Source organism: Gopherus flavomarginatus, chromosome 11 (genome assembly GCF_025201925.1).
Source record: "Gopherus flavomarginatus isolate rGopFla2 chromosome 11, rGopFla2.mat.asm, whole genome shotgun sequence".
In the NCBI taxonomy this organism is placed as follows: Eukaryota; Metazoa; Chordata; order Testudines; family Testudinidae; genus Gopherus; species Gopherus flavomarginatus.
The window spans coordinates 32888179-32903258 of NC_066627.1; the positions used below are offsets into that span (position 1 = coordinate 32888179).

Sequence of the window (15080 nt, forward strand, 5' to 3'; positions counted from 1 at the left end):
CAAATCATTGTCATTTTGCTTCCAGACACTGCACTGTGCTGAGTGAGCATATCCTATTGGGTCAAAATGTAATTGTGTCATTTTGAAACATGTATAACACAAGACACCGTGATGTAGTGTAAGAGTCATCACATTAAGATGACCTGCCATCATGATGGAAAGCAATGTAACAGTTCTCTGCCTCAAAGTGTTATCATGTGGCATCAAAATGAATTGCAACGGGATAAGTTGTGGGCTCTCATGTGATTTCTGGGATGCATGAATCCCATGAACCCTTTGGGCTACATGATCATCCTTAGTAAATTCTTATTATTTGTGGTAGTGCCCACTATTTTCTAAGTGATTTACAAACATTTGAGGACAATTCCTGCTTAGGATGATCCAACAAAACTCCAATTTGCAGAACTCCAGTTGACTTCAGTTGGGCCAGGTTTTCACCAAAGTTTGGATGCTTGGTCTCAGACCAAAGCTGAATTATTTTGGAAGGAAGGAAGGTTATTCAGCATTCATAAATTATGAATTTGAGAAAAAAATATATTAAATTGCAAACTTAACTAACTCAACTAGATCAAGTCACATTTTAGATTTGAAATCATTTGGACAAACAATACTAACATACCCAGAAATACAGCCTTAACAGATGAGCAGCCAGGTCCTCAGCCTCAGCTAAATTACTTGGAGCCACTCCAGCAGCACAAAGGGACTTAAAACTGCCCTAAAGAGGTAGCTGCACATTCCTGTTACAGAGAAATCCCCCAGTGGTGTAAAGCTGTTATTTCCTTCTCCCATCCTGAGTTGGAGATGTGTCTGGAATCATGGCTAGAGCACACTATTCTGGCAATTCTGGGCTGGCAGAAGCAATGTTCCCTCTAATTTTTTCCATCCATGTGTGGAATTAATTTTGTTATGTGCACCAGTATTGAGGTAATGTGCAGATGTGCACCACAAGTAGAAACAAATAATCTTGATATAATATATTTTAATAAGTTACTGTAGGGATAATTACTCCACCCAGGATAGGTTAAGCATTTTAGAACCCGCTACTCAAATAATTAAATTTAAGCCTAAGAGAGAAATAAAAAATATGAAATGCATAGACCATTAAAAAAACTAAAATAACAACACTTTGAAAGACTAAAATTACAGAGATTCTATGTGCATTGCAGGAAGCATCAAGAAGTAAAAACAACAACAATTCAAGTATGTGTTGGGAGGTGAGTGTGAAAGACTGTGTGTGTGTGTGTGTGTGACAAAAAGAGTGTGAGAGATAGTGTTTGTGTGTGTGTGAGAGAGACAGACATACATACATATACATACACACACTGTATGTGTGAAAGAGATACACGCTGCCCCTTTAAGTAGATCGGCATTCACCAATCTGAAGCTTGCTTGTTCAAACACAGCAGCAGCTGCCAGACAGCTCTGTCCCACATCCCACTCCTCAGCCCTGTCTGTTCCCCCGCCCACTCTGCGGAGATGGGGTATGGAGGTGGGTGGGGGGCCACCCTGATATCAGCACTTCTTCTCCCCCCACCCTTCACAGCAACCAGGAGGCTCCCAGGAGCAGCTGGACAGGGGCTCCAAGGCAGAGGGCAGGAGCAGCGTAGCATTGTGGGTGGGGCACCTGAAGTGCACAGCACTTGATACACTGCTGGGTGGCTGCACGGACACGCAGTTTAGAGGGAATTTAGGGCACAAAGCCCCCTAGGAGGCCATTCCAGGCAGTGTAAGTTAGAGCAGACCTGTGCTAATTTATGCCTCCAGAGACAAGGGAAAAAAAGTTGTTTAACAGTAGCAGCAGGACAACACATCACAACTTTTGTCTCACAAGACAAAACTCTACTATGCTACTAAACAGAATAAGAGAAATTAAACAGATCTGAGCTTGGATTAGATAGTTCCAAAACCTGTTTGAGGTGCTTTTGGCTTTGATAATTTGTAACAATCAAAAGACATACAAAACAACAAGGATCTTGATCTTAAACTGCAGTGCAGTACATCTGGAAATATACTAATCTATAATTTACTTGCAGTGTAAATAATATCTGCATATTTATCCAAGTAGAGCAATTCAGCATTGGATACCCACGTACCTAACAATACCTTTGTATTTGTATACTGCTCCAAGTAACTACGTACCGATATCACCTGTATATAATATCAGACCTTTCGTGCCTTGTGGCAGTCTCCTCAGAAGAGAATTGAGGCGGGCATCTGTAGGTAGTGTCATATGTGGATGGATGTTTGCTCTTTTGTTGCTGGTAGCATAACCTGTTTTTGTCAGTCCTCTCCCCAGCACTTAACAATAACGATGATGAAATTAAATGATAAACCTGTAATCAAAGATAGTTTGCTGTCAAATGTAAAGAGGATGCATAGTGTTTGCAAATGGTACTGCTGATCCAAGTCATTTCCAGCAGATGGCTCAAGGGTCTTAAACATTTATTAAATGTACGCTGACCCTTCTCAGTAACAAAAGGCATTTGAGGAAATATACTGTCTTCTGAGGGTATAAGAGAGAAGCCTGTAGTTTAGAGCAGAACTCTGTACCTAAACTAGGGATGGTGCCAGGACTCTGATTATACTGGCATGTCTTAGAGACTGCTTTCTTTGTTGGATTTTCATGTATCCAAGAACCATTTGTGTAGGAAAGGGCACGGACTATGGGCAGTGGGTAGCATAGGCATGGGAAGGCTGTGCCTCCCCAAATAGCCTGGCATGGCCCCTCCCATGCTCCACTCCACGCCCCCTTCTGCCTGCTTCCAGTTCCCTTCCCGCTGGACTGGGGCAGGCAGACTGGGGCCAGTGCTCATAAGGGCCCAGGGATGGGGGCACTGAGGCTGGGGCCACACCATGCTGCCCAGCCAGCACTTGGGTTGAGGGCGCTCTGTTGCCGCCTGCCTGGTGCTGGTGCTGTAGAGGAAGTGTGTGTTCTGGGCTCCAGTGGGGGAGGGAAGTGGAAAGGGAGGGGTGGGGCCTCTTCCAACGGCTCTGTCATGGTATAATTCCCCACTCTGAACCTTAGCATCCAAAAGATGGGGTACCAGCATGAATTCCTCTAAGCTCAATTACCAGCTTAGTACTTGTAGCGCTGCCACCAAGCAGGAATTCCAGTGCCTGGTACACTCTGGTCCCCTCAAAACCTTGCCCGGGGACCCCCAAGACCCAGACCCTCTGGATCTTAACACAAGGAAAGTAAACCCTTTCCCTCACCGTTGCCTCTCCCAGACTTCCCCTCCCTGGGTTACCCTGGAAGATTACTGTGATTCAAACTCCTTGAATCTTAAAACAGAGAGGAAAATTCACCTTCCCCCCTCCTTCTCTCTCCCCCTCCCAGACTCTACCTGAGGAGGAAAGTAATCCTAACACAGAGAGATAATAACCTCTCTCTCCCCCCACCAATTCCCTGGTGAATCCAGACCCAGTCCCCTGGGGTCTCACCAGAATAAAAAAACAATCTGGTTCTAAAACAAGAAAAGCTTTTAATTAAAGAGCGAAAAACAGTAAAAATTATCTTTGTAAATTTAAGATGGAATATGTTACAGGGTCTTTCAGCTATAGACACTGGGAATACCCTAACAGCCTAAGTATACAACTACAAATTAAAATCCTTTCAGCAAAATACAAATTTGAACTCCTTCCAGCCAAATACACATTTGCAAATAAAGACAACAAACATAAGCCTAACTCACCTTATCTACCTAGTACTCACTATTCTGGACATATAAGAGACTGTATCAAAGAGACTGGAGAGAAACCTGGTTGCACGTCTGGTCCCTTTGAGCCCCCAGAGTGAACAACAACCAAAAACTAACAGCACATCACAAAAACTTCCCTCCCTCAACATTTGAAAGTATCCTGTCCCCTGATTGGTCCTCTGGTCAGGTGACAGCCAGGCTCACTGAACTTGTTAACCCTTTACAGTCAAAAGAGACATGAAGTACTCCTGTTCTATTAACCCTTAACTATCTGTTTATGACAGGCTCCTTCACCCGCCGCCCATGGCAGAGACCAATGAAGCAAAACCTTTGCAACTTTGATGTGAGAAATTTTCTTTTGCTTTTCTTGTTGCATGGAACTGTTTCACTTTGGATGTGTTACTGCTGTGTTTGGTAATAAGTGCGGGAGGCAGTAAAAAGCAGATGAGAATGAAGTCTAGGGTGACCAGACAGCAAATGTGAAAAATTGGGAGGGGGTGGGGGTAATAGGAGCCTATATAAGAAAAAGACCCAAAAATTGAGACTGTCTGTATAAAATCGGGACAGCTGGTCATCCTAATGAAGTCTGACTGTCATGCTTAAATTTTTACCTAGATCATATAGGAAAAATTCTGTTCCAGTGGGATCAAAGTCTTCTCCTGTTGTTGCTTCAACCGTTATAAATACCACTGCGTTTCTAGCACACCACTGGTTAGAGCTGTATTTCCAAAAACAGAATCTTGATGTGTTGGTGCTTGTTTGAAACACCACCACCAAAACACAGACAATACAGATACTGAAAGCAGACAGACAATTGATGGCTCTATATGCTGTTTATTGTAATTGCAATCTGTGCTCTCCTGCTACCTAACAATGTTTGAATAGGTAAGGGTGGAAAGGGTTTCACTTTCACAGCCATGAGAAAAATACTGACAAAATTCCATTATTTGATAGTTTTCTCTTACATGCATTTTATTTCTTGATTCCTGTGCTCTTCCCTGAGTACAACACTTCAAACACATGCCCGTAGGTGTCCTTTCCGCATGTTCTTCTTACTGCTGTCTACAATCTCTTAGTTTCCTGAATTCTCTCATTCTGTAGTTTGATCTCACAGATCACTAAATAATGGAATGGAGTTAATGTAATGGCTGATAGTCAATACAGCTACCTTGTGTCCTCTGGGTCCGATGAATTAGATGTCCAGCAGACGGCAGGTTAGGTACATTTGGAATATCATTCAACAGTGCAGGTTGGGGTTGTGCAGAGAAGAATGGGGAGGGCACATGCAGGTAAGTGGCATCAAGTCTACAAGAGGGAAGCACATGATATTTTCAGACAATTATTGCTGTTAGAAAAAGCGCATGGAGGAAACTGTCTAAATTCCACTTCTGTCTCCTATCATCTGTCTGTGTAGAGACTGCTTGTAACATTGCAGCTGTTAGTTGTAGAGATAATGTTATAATCATTCCAGTTAAGATGAAAACTGTGAAGAATACGGGTATTTTGCTTCAGGACGTATAGACTGATCACCCCTTGGGATTAGAAATAGATTTCCCCCATGGGAGAGTACAGTATTCCATAGTTGACTGAGTACATTATGTTTTCGTGAGGTTTTATACCTTTAGTTAAAGAGATACTGTTAACATTGTGAGTCACAATGGTCGTATCTAAGAGCATGGCCTGGGCAGCAAAATAATAAACAATAAATAGTTTATGTTTGGGCCTCACTCAATCCAAGTAATGCAAGTCACTCACTTAGTAGTTTCTGTACCAAATACATCTTGGCCTGAAGTAAAACCATCATTTCAATTTGGAGGTGCCTGAAGGTGCCTTAACAGACCATAACTAAGAGCATAATTTAATCAAACAAGGCAACATAAGGACAGAAATAAATGTAAGAGTATGGGTTTATAAGTGAACCAAATAGTAAAAAATAATATAATTATAGGAAATGGATATGCTATAGATTTCTTGGGCAGGATAAGAAAGAAGTCAGCTCTCGGAGAGCAATGTTGGTAAGGGAGGGTATAGGCTTGCATGGACGCCCCTCACTGTCAATCTCTGAGGGCAGCCACGCCTCTTCGCTGTCATGCACCTGGAATGGCAGTCTGTATAAGGGAAAATTAGCTGTCTCTAGGGCTTAAACCCTTAGGCAGGGTAGAGCAAAGAACAGTTCAGGGGCCCAGGCTCTGGGGCAGGACGGAGCACCAAGCACCATCTAGGGGGCTCCGGCAAAGGGGTGAGCGCTCCAGCACAGTCTAGGGGGCTCCAGCAAAGCGGTGAGCGCCCCAACAAGTGCAGGTCTCCTGACCCAAGGAGGGTAGAGTACTGCCACCCCAGGGGAGGGGTGGCGGGGGGACGCATGCCTGCCCAACTCCCCCATGTCCCAGCCCAGGGCCCTAACAGCGGCAGTGTGGTCTGCCACTGGGTCAGCGGGGATCCTGAATGCAACACATTGACCTAATTTCTGGCAGGGCTGCAGCCAGCCTGGGGTCAGCTGCCCTGGGCCACTTCCTTTACTCCCCCTCGGGTGTACCTTCCAAGAGTTGTCCTCCATCTCCCCAGGGTATATTGCCAGCGGCAGTCTCAGCAGCTCCTCAGCATCTGATGTGTCTGGCCATACGAGTAGCTTGGGGCCTTCCTTGGGACAGCAGAAGTCTTCTGCGTACACAGCAGAGAGAGCACATCAGTCTCCTTTGGCAGCCTCCCAAATAAGCTACAGAGCCTGTCTTTTATACTTCCTGTTCCTGTCCCATCCCTCTGCTTCCCGCGTGGAGAGCATGGCCTTCCTGGTTCTGCCCATCATGAGGCGGCTGGCTGCCCCTCACTGTCAATCTCTGAGGGCAGCCACGGCTCTTTGCTACAGAGGCTCACAGAAAGGATAGAATATTGATTCTGAGGAAATTCAATGAGCCTTTATCCATGAATCAAAGGAGATTAATCCTGTTCAAGTTGGTAAATAGTAGCACTGTGTTTAAAAAACAAAACAACCCCTCAATGTAACAGAAAGATGACTGGCAGCCAATGTGATACCGTAAGTTTTATGGTTGTTGACTGTCAGTATGTGCACATGATCCAGTGTAATGTTTGGGAAAATCTAAACCATGAAATGAACAAGTGTTTTTCAAAGCTGCTGAGGCAGCAACCTTCAACAAACAATTTTTCAAAGCACAGGCTGCAGAGGAAGCCAGAGGTAACTTCTCAAACCATGTACTTTATTTACTAAAAACCGAATGCCTTCTTATTTTAAGGTTGCATGGCAAGAGTTATGTGGAGAGATACTACTTATCTATTAAGACGTACCAGTAATGTTCTGCACACTGATCTCTTTTCTCCTGAGTCTGGATCTCCAATAACAATCTTAACGTAACTCCAAGCTCTTCTGAGACAGTGTGTACACTAAATCTAGGCTGTTTGGAACTTCTTGTGAAAATGGACTTTGTCTTGCTCACAGAATCATCTGTTGTCCAGGCACCTCTGATGTGCAATTTCAATCAGAAAAGTGGCTATGGGAAAAAAAATACAATTTTCCTCTACAGTTCTTCTCCCTGGGTATAATAGTGTTTCTGTTTAGTTTTATGGCTAAGTAAGTATTTCACTCCTGGCAGCCTCTTGGGGTGGGTACAGCCTGGCTGGGTTACCTTACTGGGGAAGAAATTCAAGGACTCAGGACTCAGAGAAAGATCTGGGGTGTTGGCTGGATTGATGCGACTTTCAGGGGGCCACTAAGCTTTGATGAATCTGGGTCCTATTTGACTTATACCATAATAGTGCAGAGCACTGGGCTTCAGCCCCTCAGCATAAATAAGAGGGAGCTGCTGGCAGGGCATTCTCTGTGAGGGCCCCTGAACTCTGGAACTCATACGTCCCACGATCCAGAATAGCCTGAATCTGTTCATTTTTAGAGTATGCTGAAAATCCCATCTTGTGTCCTTTGTTTCTGGAGGGGTGGAGTGTGGAGGGGAGGGGAGGGAAGAGGAGAATGATAGGAGATGGGGAGGATTCTTTTCAGACATTTTTCCCCTTGGCTGTTTTTGATGATAGGATTTGGATGGAATTGATGAAGAGGTGATCATTATTGATGAAGTGTATGTGATAACTATAGTAACTGCATATGGTGACGAGCACCTTGAGCTATGGATATGTTCTGTATAATTCAAAATGAAGAAATGAAATGTTCAACCTTCATCCACCCGTGTGCAAAAGATGACAGGATTTATAAATGGGGATCATAGTGGGGGGACACTACTTCTGCTTCGCATTCTCTCTGAAATCTCAGATTTTTGTATACAATAAATTAACTGTAGAACTGAAAATGACCAATCGCCCTCCCCAGCCTTCCAAACAACTCTTACAAGCATCCTTTCTGTGAAAGTGCACAAGCTCTAAAGCAGCACTGCCCTAGAGGAATTTCCATTCTCTGGCCTGGCTTGTTGTGATTCAGGATGTCTCCATTTCTCACTGCAATGTTCATTTAGTAGTTTAACAGCTCATAAACGATTCCGATAAAAGGCTTCTCAAGAGCAAGACCTGGCGAATAAATCAGCAGATGGCACAGGAGTGATAAAAGGATAAATAAATCTCAGTGGTGAGAGCTGTGAGCTCCATATTCCATATCTTCTCTATTCATGCTAGGGATTATTTCTCAGATTCAGCACTTACCATTGCCACCTCTTCGGAGAAACTTGTTGGAAATTTAGCCTGTGGTTCTAGGATAGGATTTCTATAGCTTTCCTGAACAAACTTAGCAGGAAAATTCCTTACTATTTAATGTTTAATCTCTGGTCTTTAAACGCTTGTATTTGAGACCCAATAGCCAGCCATATCTGAATTAAGATAAAACTGCTGTGAAAACAAGACCACCACCATTAAACCATTATAAATGATAGCAGAATCTGGCTCCAGATCTTTGACTGCAGCCTGTCTGTGTTAGTCAGGATTTCTTGGAAATTCTTCTTGCTGTTTTTTCTGAGAATGAAAGACTGTTTCTACTCTTGTCACCTGCTGTTTCCCTATTAAAAATCTGTTTTGTTACAAAGATGGTACAATTTCTGCTTGGGGCTAATTCTGGACAATTCACTATATTGACCTTTGCAAGATATCACCAGCAAAACTGCATGTGTTAATGGAAATTATACTGCTTTGTCCTAGATCAAGGTAACAAAATCTTGTTAATTAAAAAAATCTCTGGTTTTGCTTGTGAGTATTTGCAAAACAAAATGTGTTCTATTTGCACAGTTCTAAGGCAGAGTGGTCTTGCTAAGATGACAAAGAGAATCTCAAGCCAAGATTCAGTTTAGCTTGTGGAGGGAATATTTTGTGGCAAGCCATTAACGATGAGAGAGAATATCATTTTCACATATATATAATATTTGTATCCCTGGCACAAATGGAAAAACAAAAACAACAACAACAAAACCACTTGATTTCCACATTTTCTACTTCCTCTACTAAGAACATAAAAAATGGCCATACTGGGTCAAATCAATGGTCCATTTAGCCCAGCATCCTGTCTTCTGACAATGGCCAGTGCCAGATGTTTCAGAGGTAATGAACAGAACAGAGCAATTATCGAGTGATCCATCCCCTGTACTCAAGTCCTAGCTTCTTGCACCCAGAGGCTTAGGGACACCCAGAGCAAGGGGTTGCGTCTCTGACCATCTTGGCTAATTGCCATTGATGGACTTATCCTTCATGAACTTACTAATTCACTGCAAACAGTTCACAGAATATCAGGGTTGGAAGGGACCTCAGGAGGTCATCTAGTCCAACCCCCAGTCCAACACTGATAAACCCCATCAGTGTATAGGGTCTAGAATCTGTGGCTTTATTCTCACTGGCTCAAGGACTGAACTAGTTCAAGCTTTTAATTAGTTTCCTGTCCGATTCCTTGCAGGTGGCACAGCAAGAACTCAAATCAGGTAACTACATGCAAGAACGATCACAACCAGTAGATGTCCCAATACTATAGTCAAATCCTGCAAACCATTATCCTCAGTATTTAAGCCCAGTGGAATAAAATAAGCAAGAGGAGACCAGGCAGGATGTTGATGTTATTAAGATTGTTTGTCACAGATCAACCATGCAAAATGCTTTGTGTTGATCTACATGAAAAATGCAATGTTCTGTAGCTTTGCATTGTACGTGCTTTATCAGTGGATTGGTAGTTTAATTAAGCAAGCTGTTGTTATACACTACCTAGCAGATCTTTTATATCTCTGCATTTGTTTGCTCCTGCATTTATGTTTAGCATTTTGATTAGAAAGGCACAGTTGCTTCTAAAAATGAGCCTGATTCCATGATACCTCACACAGATGCCATGTGAAGGTGGGAGAAAAACTCAGAAGTGGGGAAAATAAAAATGGCTCTGAAGCTAGAGATTTCTCTCACTAGAGAATGTTTTGGAAATGGAGCCACCAGTGCTGCATGCCCCACATGAGTAGGTAAAAGCATGAGTGAGAGAGGTATGATGACAAGTCAGATGCAGACAGCATTCATCCCCATCTTGAGAAATTTACTATCCTTTCAGGACTCTTTAACACAATTTCCCTCAGCTAACCAGTTCTTTAAACAGTCTATTTCAAAACTATTTTGATGTCCACAAAAATATGTCTGCTTTCTTCTACTACTATTCATTATAAAGCCTAAAGGAATATTTAGAAAAAAACAGGATTTTTGAACTATATTTTTAATTTAAGCACAAAGCAGATCATCATAAACAAAAGCTCATGAACTATAAAAGTCACATGAGTCATGATGCCTGTATGGTAAACAATGAATACAAACTGCCTACATTTATACAAAAAAGGATTGCATTTTTTTTAATCTGAATAGCAATTCCACCCTCAGTCCTCTCAAAAACTGGCTTCTACTTTCTCCACTCCAGTTAAACTGCTCTCATCAAGGTTTCTGATTATAGGTCTGATCACAAAATTTCAAATTTTTAAATTCTTCAGTGAAGAAAGGACAGACAATCTGCCAAACATTTTTGGCCAGCTCTATCAATAACCTCTTCCTGGCCAAAGTCAGGGCCCCTTCCCCATTCCATGCCCATGCCCATGCCCATCCTCTCTGCTGCTCTAAATACTGTTGGTCATACCCTCTTTCTTGACATCCATCCTGCTTTGGCTTGCACAATACAATCCTCTGCTGGTTCTCTCCCCTTATCTTTTTACGCTCTTTTCTTAAGCTGATCTCATCTGCTCACACGACTTTAACTATCTTCTCCATGTTGATGCCTCACAAATGCACATCTTCATCCTGTTCCATATCTCAGGTTGTCTCTCTGGCATCTCCTCCAGAATGTATCCAAAAATCAAACTTGTATTTCCTCCCAAGCTCTCCCCATGCATCCCCATTATCTGTTACTGTTGTACACACAGCCATCTTTTGTGTCATTCAGTGAGGCTTTTGATCTAAGTATCATCTCGGACGCCTTCCTCTCCCTAGTCCACACATCCAAATCCTGCCACTTCTTCCTCAACACTATCTCTGTGATCTGGTTCATTTCTAGCTAGTCAGCAACCTGAAACACTTGTCCAGGCCTTCAGCATCTTAATTTCTAGTCCCTCCTTTTCCTTTCCAGCCTCTTAACATTGGCCTCTCCCAGTTCACACCAAATGGATCCTTTAGAATCACAATCACATTAATCTTCCTCTACTGGCTTCCCCTTCTCCATACATCAAGTTCAATATTCTTGTCCTCCCTTTAACGACTTGCATAACTCCACCTCCCCTTCACCCCCCAAATAATCCATTCTTGTGGGGCAGGGAAGACTAGCTCCTTCCTAATTTCTAGCCCAGAAACCATTTGGAGACCTTCTTCTGATAAAATACCTTGTGCAGTTTATTTACAATGTTCTTTCCCACCACCTTTACAGACTATGCAGCCTTGGATCAGCAGTACCATGGAGCATCTGGCCCATGAGGGAAGGAGATCTCTCACATCTGAGTTTGTAAGTCCCCCTCTCATGCATCCTTATTGTGCCTTTTGTACTGTGACACTGAACCCCGTATTCTTCATAGTGATATTATTATGATAGGATTATGGCATAATTATGATGCATTTTGTACAAGATAAGTCATGTGAGGTGTCATTGAAAAAGTTATGATTTGCTGAATATGATTATCCTATTTGTGTGCATGTATCAATATTTACTAGGTATCTTTATTTCAAATGGGCTTACTCTGCCCACCCACAGACAGCCTTTCAGATACAACAATAAAGAAGCCAGATGGGGCTGATGGCCCAATAGCAAAGACAATGGCCTGTGGAATAGCTTAACCTTCCTGTGGGCATTTTGGCCAGCCTATAAGCAATGGCTGCTATAACACTGCAAGGACATGTGGCCATGCCACATGATTCTGGACTCCATCTCAGGATGTCAGTATTTTTCCACAAACCGGTCTGGGAACCAAGTTTTGAAACAAAGTGTTCCTGCCCTGTGCTAAAGCTATGTAAGGCAGGGAGTAACATCATCTGTGGTTCTTCACTCTCCACACAAGAAAACACCTGGAAACACTTAAGGAACAAAGACTGAAGTGGGGGAAATGCCAGACCCAGGCTAAAGGAATTTCTAGCCTGTGTGCGAAGATCTGAGAAACCCAAGCTGTAAAGCTAATGTAGCTTGTACCTTAAGAATCTACAAGTCTTCCTGTACCATCAGTTAGGGTGACAATCTGCTATTTATATCCAATCTATCTAGTATATTACGCTTAGGTTGTGTTTTTGTTTATTTGCTAGGTAATCTGCTTTGATCTGTTTGCTATCACTTAAAACCTATCTTTTGTAGTTAATAAACTTTTGTGTGTTAATCCAAATCAGTGAGCTTTGACTGGAGTGTTTGGGGAAAATCTCTGCTTGGTTACCACAAGTGTGCATTGCTCTCTTCACACTGAGGGCCAGGTACTAAACCCATATACTGGCCAGATTTGACCAGGGCAGGATGGTACTGCTCTGGGGTCCTATGCTGGGAAGCTAGTGATTTAGAGAACCTAAGTGTAACTGCAGCTGGATGTGTCCCCACTTGGGTGAATGCTGGCTGGACAGCTTTGCAGCTTGTCACAGCAGCACAGTGTGAGAGGGAGCCCAGGCTGGTGGGTCAGAGGGCGCAGTGATACCCCATTCCAGTGGCACCCCAGGGGGAACTGGTCAGATGTACCCATTGGGCTAGCAAGTTATTTGGCCTATTAACTCTCTCCAGCCCATCTCAATCTATCAATTGGGCACAGTCATAGGCATGGGAAGTAGGGATGTGGGAGGTGCTGCAGCACCCCCAGGTTTTATGCGGGGCCCTGGCTGCACACGTGGGCTCTCAGCTACTGGCCTGCTCTGTGTAGGGTTCCAGCTGTTGGCCCCATTCCTGGTCCTGCATGCGGGGTCCCGCATCACAGCTGCTGGCCCTGTGCTTGGGAGTCCCGGCAGCTGACCGTGCTCCCAGTTGCACCCGCAGGGTCCCAGCTGCTGGCTCTGCACTCAGAGTCTCGACTGCCAGCCCTGCTCCTGGTCGTGCACATGGGGTCCCACATCCCAGCTACTGACCCCATGCCCCGGGATCCCAGCTGCCAACCCTGTGCCCAGCCCCGCACATGGGGTCCTGGCTGCCAGTCCCACATGCTCCACTACTGGCCCCACACGTTTCCCCAGCCATGGCCCCAGCCTCGGCCCCCTTATCCCTGTCCTTGTTCCCCCCCGGAGACACGGCCCTGCTCCCGGCCTCAGTGCTAGGGTGGGAGGGGGAACAGAGTAAAATGTTTGGAGATGGTGCTGAAAGCCAGCAAAACTCCCAGTATAAAGAGCATTCCAGCACCACTGTGCACAGTTCAGATAGTCAGGTGTGCTCTGGGGCAACTAACCGGAGTTGCAGTGACCAGACTGCTGACTCAGATGCTGGTGCTATTGGCATCAACTCTCTGCCAACCCTGCCACTCTGTCAACAGCGCCATCCTTGATACTCTATTTGTCTACTTCTTCCACAACTATTGCTGGGTTTTCTTCCATACCACCCCTGCCCTGGGAAGGCCCAAGGCTTCTTGCTGAACTGGTCTGCACCTCTATTACTCTCTCCTCATTCAAAGCAGTTGATTTCAACCATGATAACTACAAGAAATTAGCCACCTCATTCAATCGAGGAAAAGAAAGAGTACCATGACTTATGACCAGTCACAATTAAGCAACTCAGTTACTTTTTAAAAATTCATTCCATAAAGTAAAAAAATTCAGAAAAGCCTTTTTTGAACAATTTCAAATAATGAATAAAGGGGAGGAGGTTGTGCTATGCTCACAGAAGAGCAAGCAGAAAGGAGGCTACGTTCATTCACTCAGCTCCTCTTCTGGGCAAGGACACTGTGATCCAATAAGAAGGATTTAGATAGAAATGGGTGTGTCAAGGGGCATCTTATGAGTGAAAGCTGTAAAGGGGGCATCTCCTCTTTTTCCTTGCATTAGAGAATGGAAAGCTTGGTTGGTGTCCTTTGTGCCTAGTATTACCTGAGAATGAACGAGCAGAGAAATAATGAACTCATCAGTAAGACACCATTAATTAATGTTTTCTTTGGCAGGAACATCTATCCTTCCCTTTCTCCTGTGCCTTTCACCTTAACTACAATTCAATCATATTTAGCAACAATTTCTAGCTTAGTCATTCTATCAGGCCATGTGTGATAAATCAATGACCGGTGAGGGGGACTATGCTCAGCAATGTTTGTAATAGTTTGGGCTCTCATGAGACACAATTTTCATGGCCCTTGAACAGGAATAAACACAATTATATACCCGCTGTCAGGAGTCTATATCCCATCTTGGCAGGGAGATGGACTCAGTGGTCAAGAAAGGCCTTTTCCATCTTTAACTATGCTGATCCCATAGTTATTGCTATTCCTTTGCAAGCTCTTTGTGATCACACTTTTAAATTCTCGTCTACTTCCAGGTATCTTAATATCCACCTCCTCATTTCTTAGAGCTTGTTCTGCTGTTTTGTCATCCGTCTTATTTCCATGTATTCTGATAAGTGCCAGAATGCAATGCTGTTGTTACACAGATACTTACTTGTATTATGTCCATAGTTAGGAACATTATTTCACTTACTGTCATTTCTGCTTTCCAGAGTCCCTGTTCTGATTGTCATAAGGCCTGACATGGAATCAGATAAAATTATAGCTGCAGCCAGTTGCACATCTCTAATCCAGGTTAGTACTAACATTATCACCGTTAGTTCAGCTGTCAGACTGGTCACCTAAATCAATAGCCTTTTAGATTTCTGCATTCCAAGACTAGGAACACAGAATGCTGTTTGCACTCCACTGTGCTGTCATCTTTTGATCTATCTGTAGAGACTTGACAAAACTGGCCCCATTTTTCATAAATAAATTCAGAAATTTCATT

At 43.5% G+C, this 15080-nt stretch overlaps 1 protein-coding gene across 1 annotated transcript in view; it reads left to right on the top strand.

Moving 5' to 3' along the window:
• The window catches only part of RIMS4 (regulating synaptic membrane exocytosis 4), a 178722-nt gene that overhangs the window by 3405 nt on the left and 160237 nt on the right, over nucleotides 1–15080 (top strand). Inside the window, exon 2 of the mRNA XM_050917465.1 lies at nucleotides 3983–4041. The gene's annotated coding sequence lies outside the window, so the exon portion shown is untranslated. The remainder of the gene's footprint in view (nucleotides 1–3982; nucleotides 4042–15080) is intronic.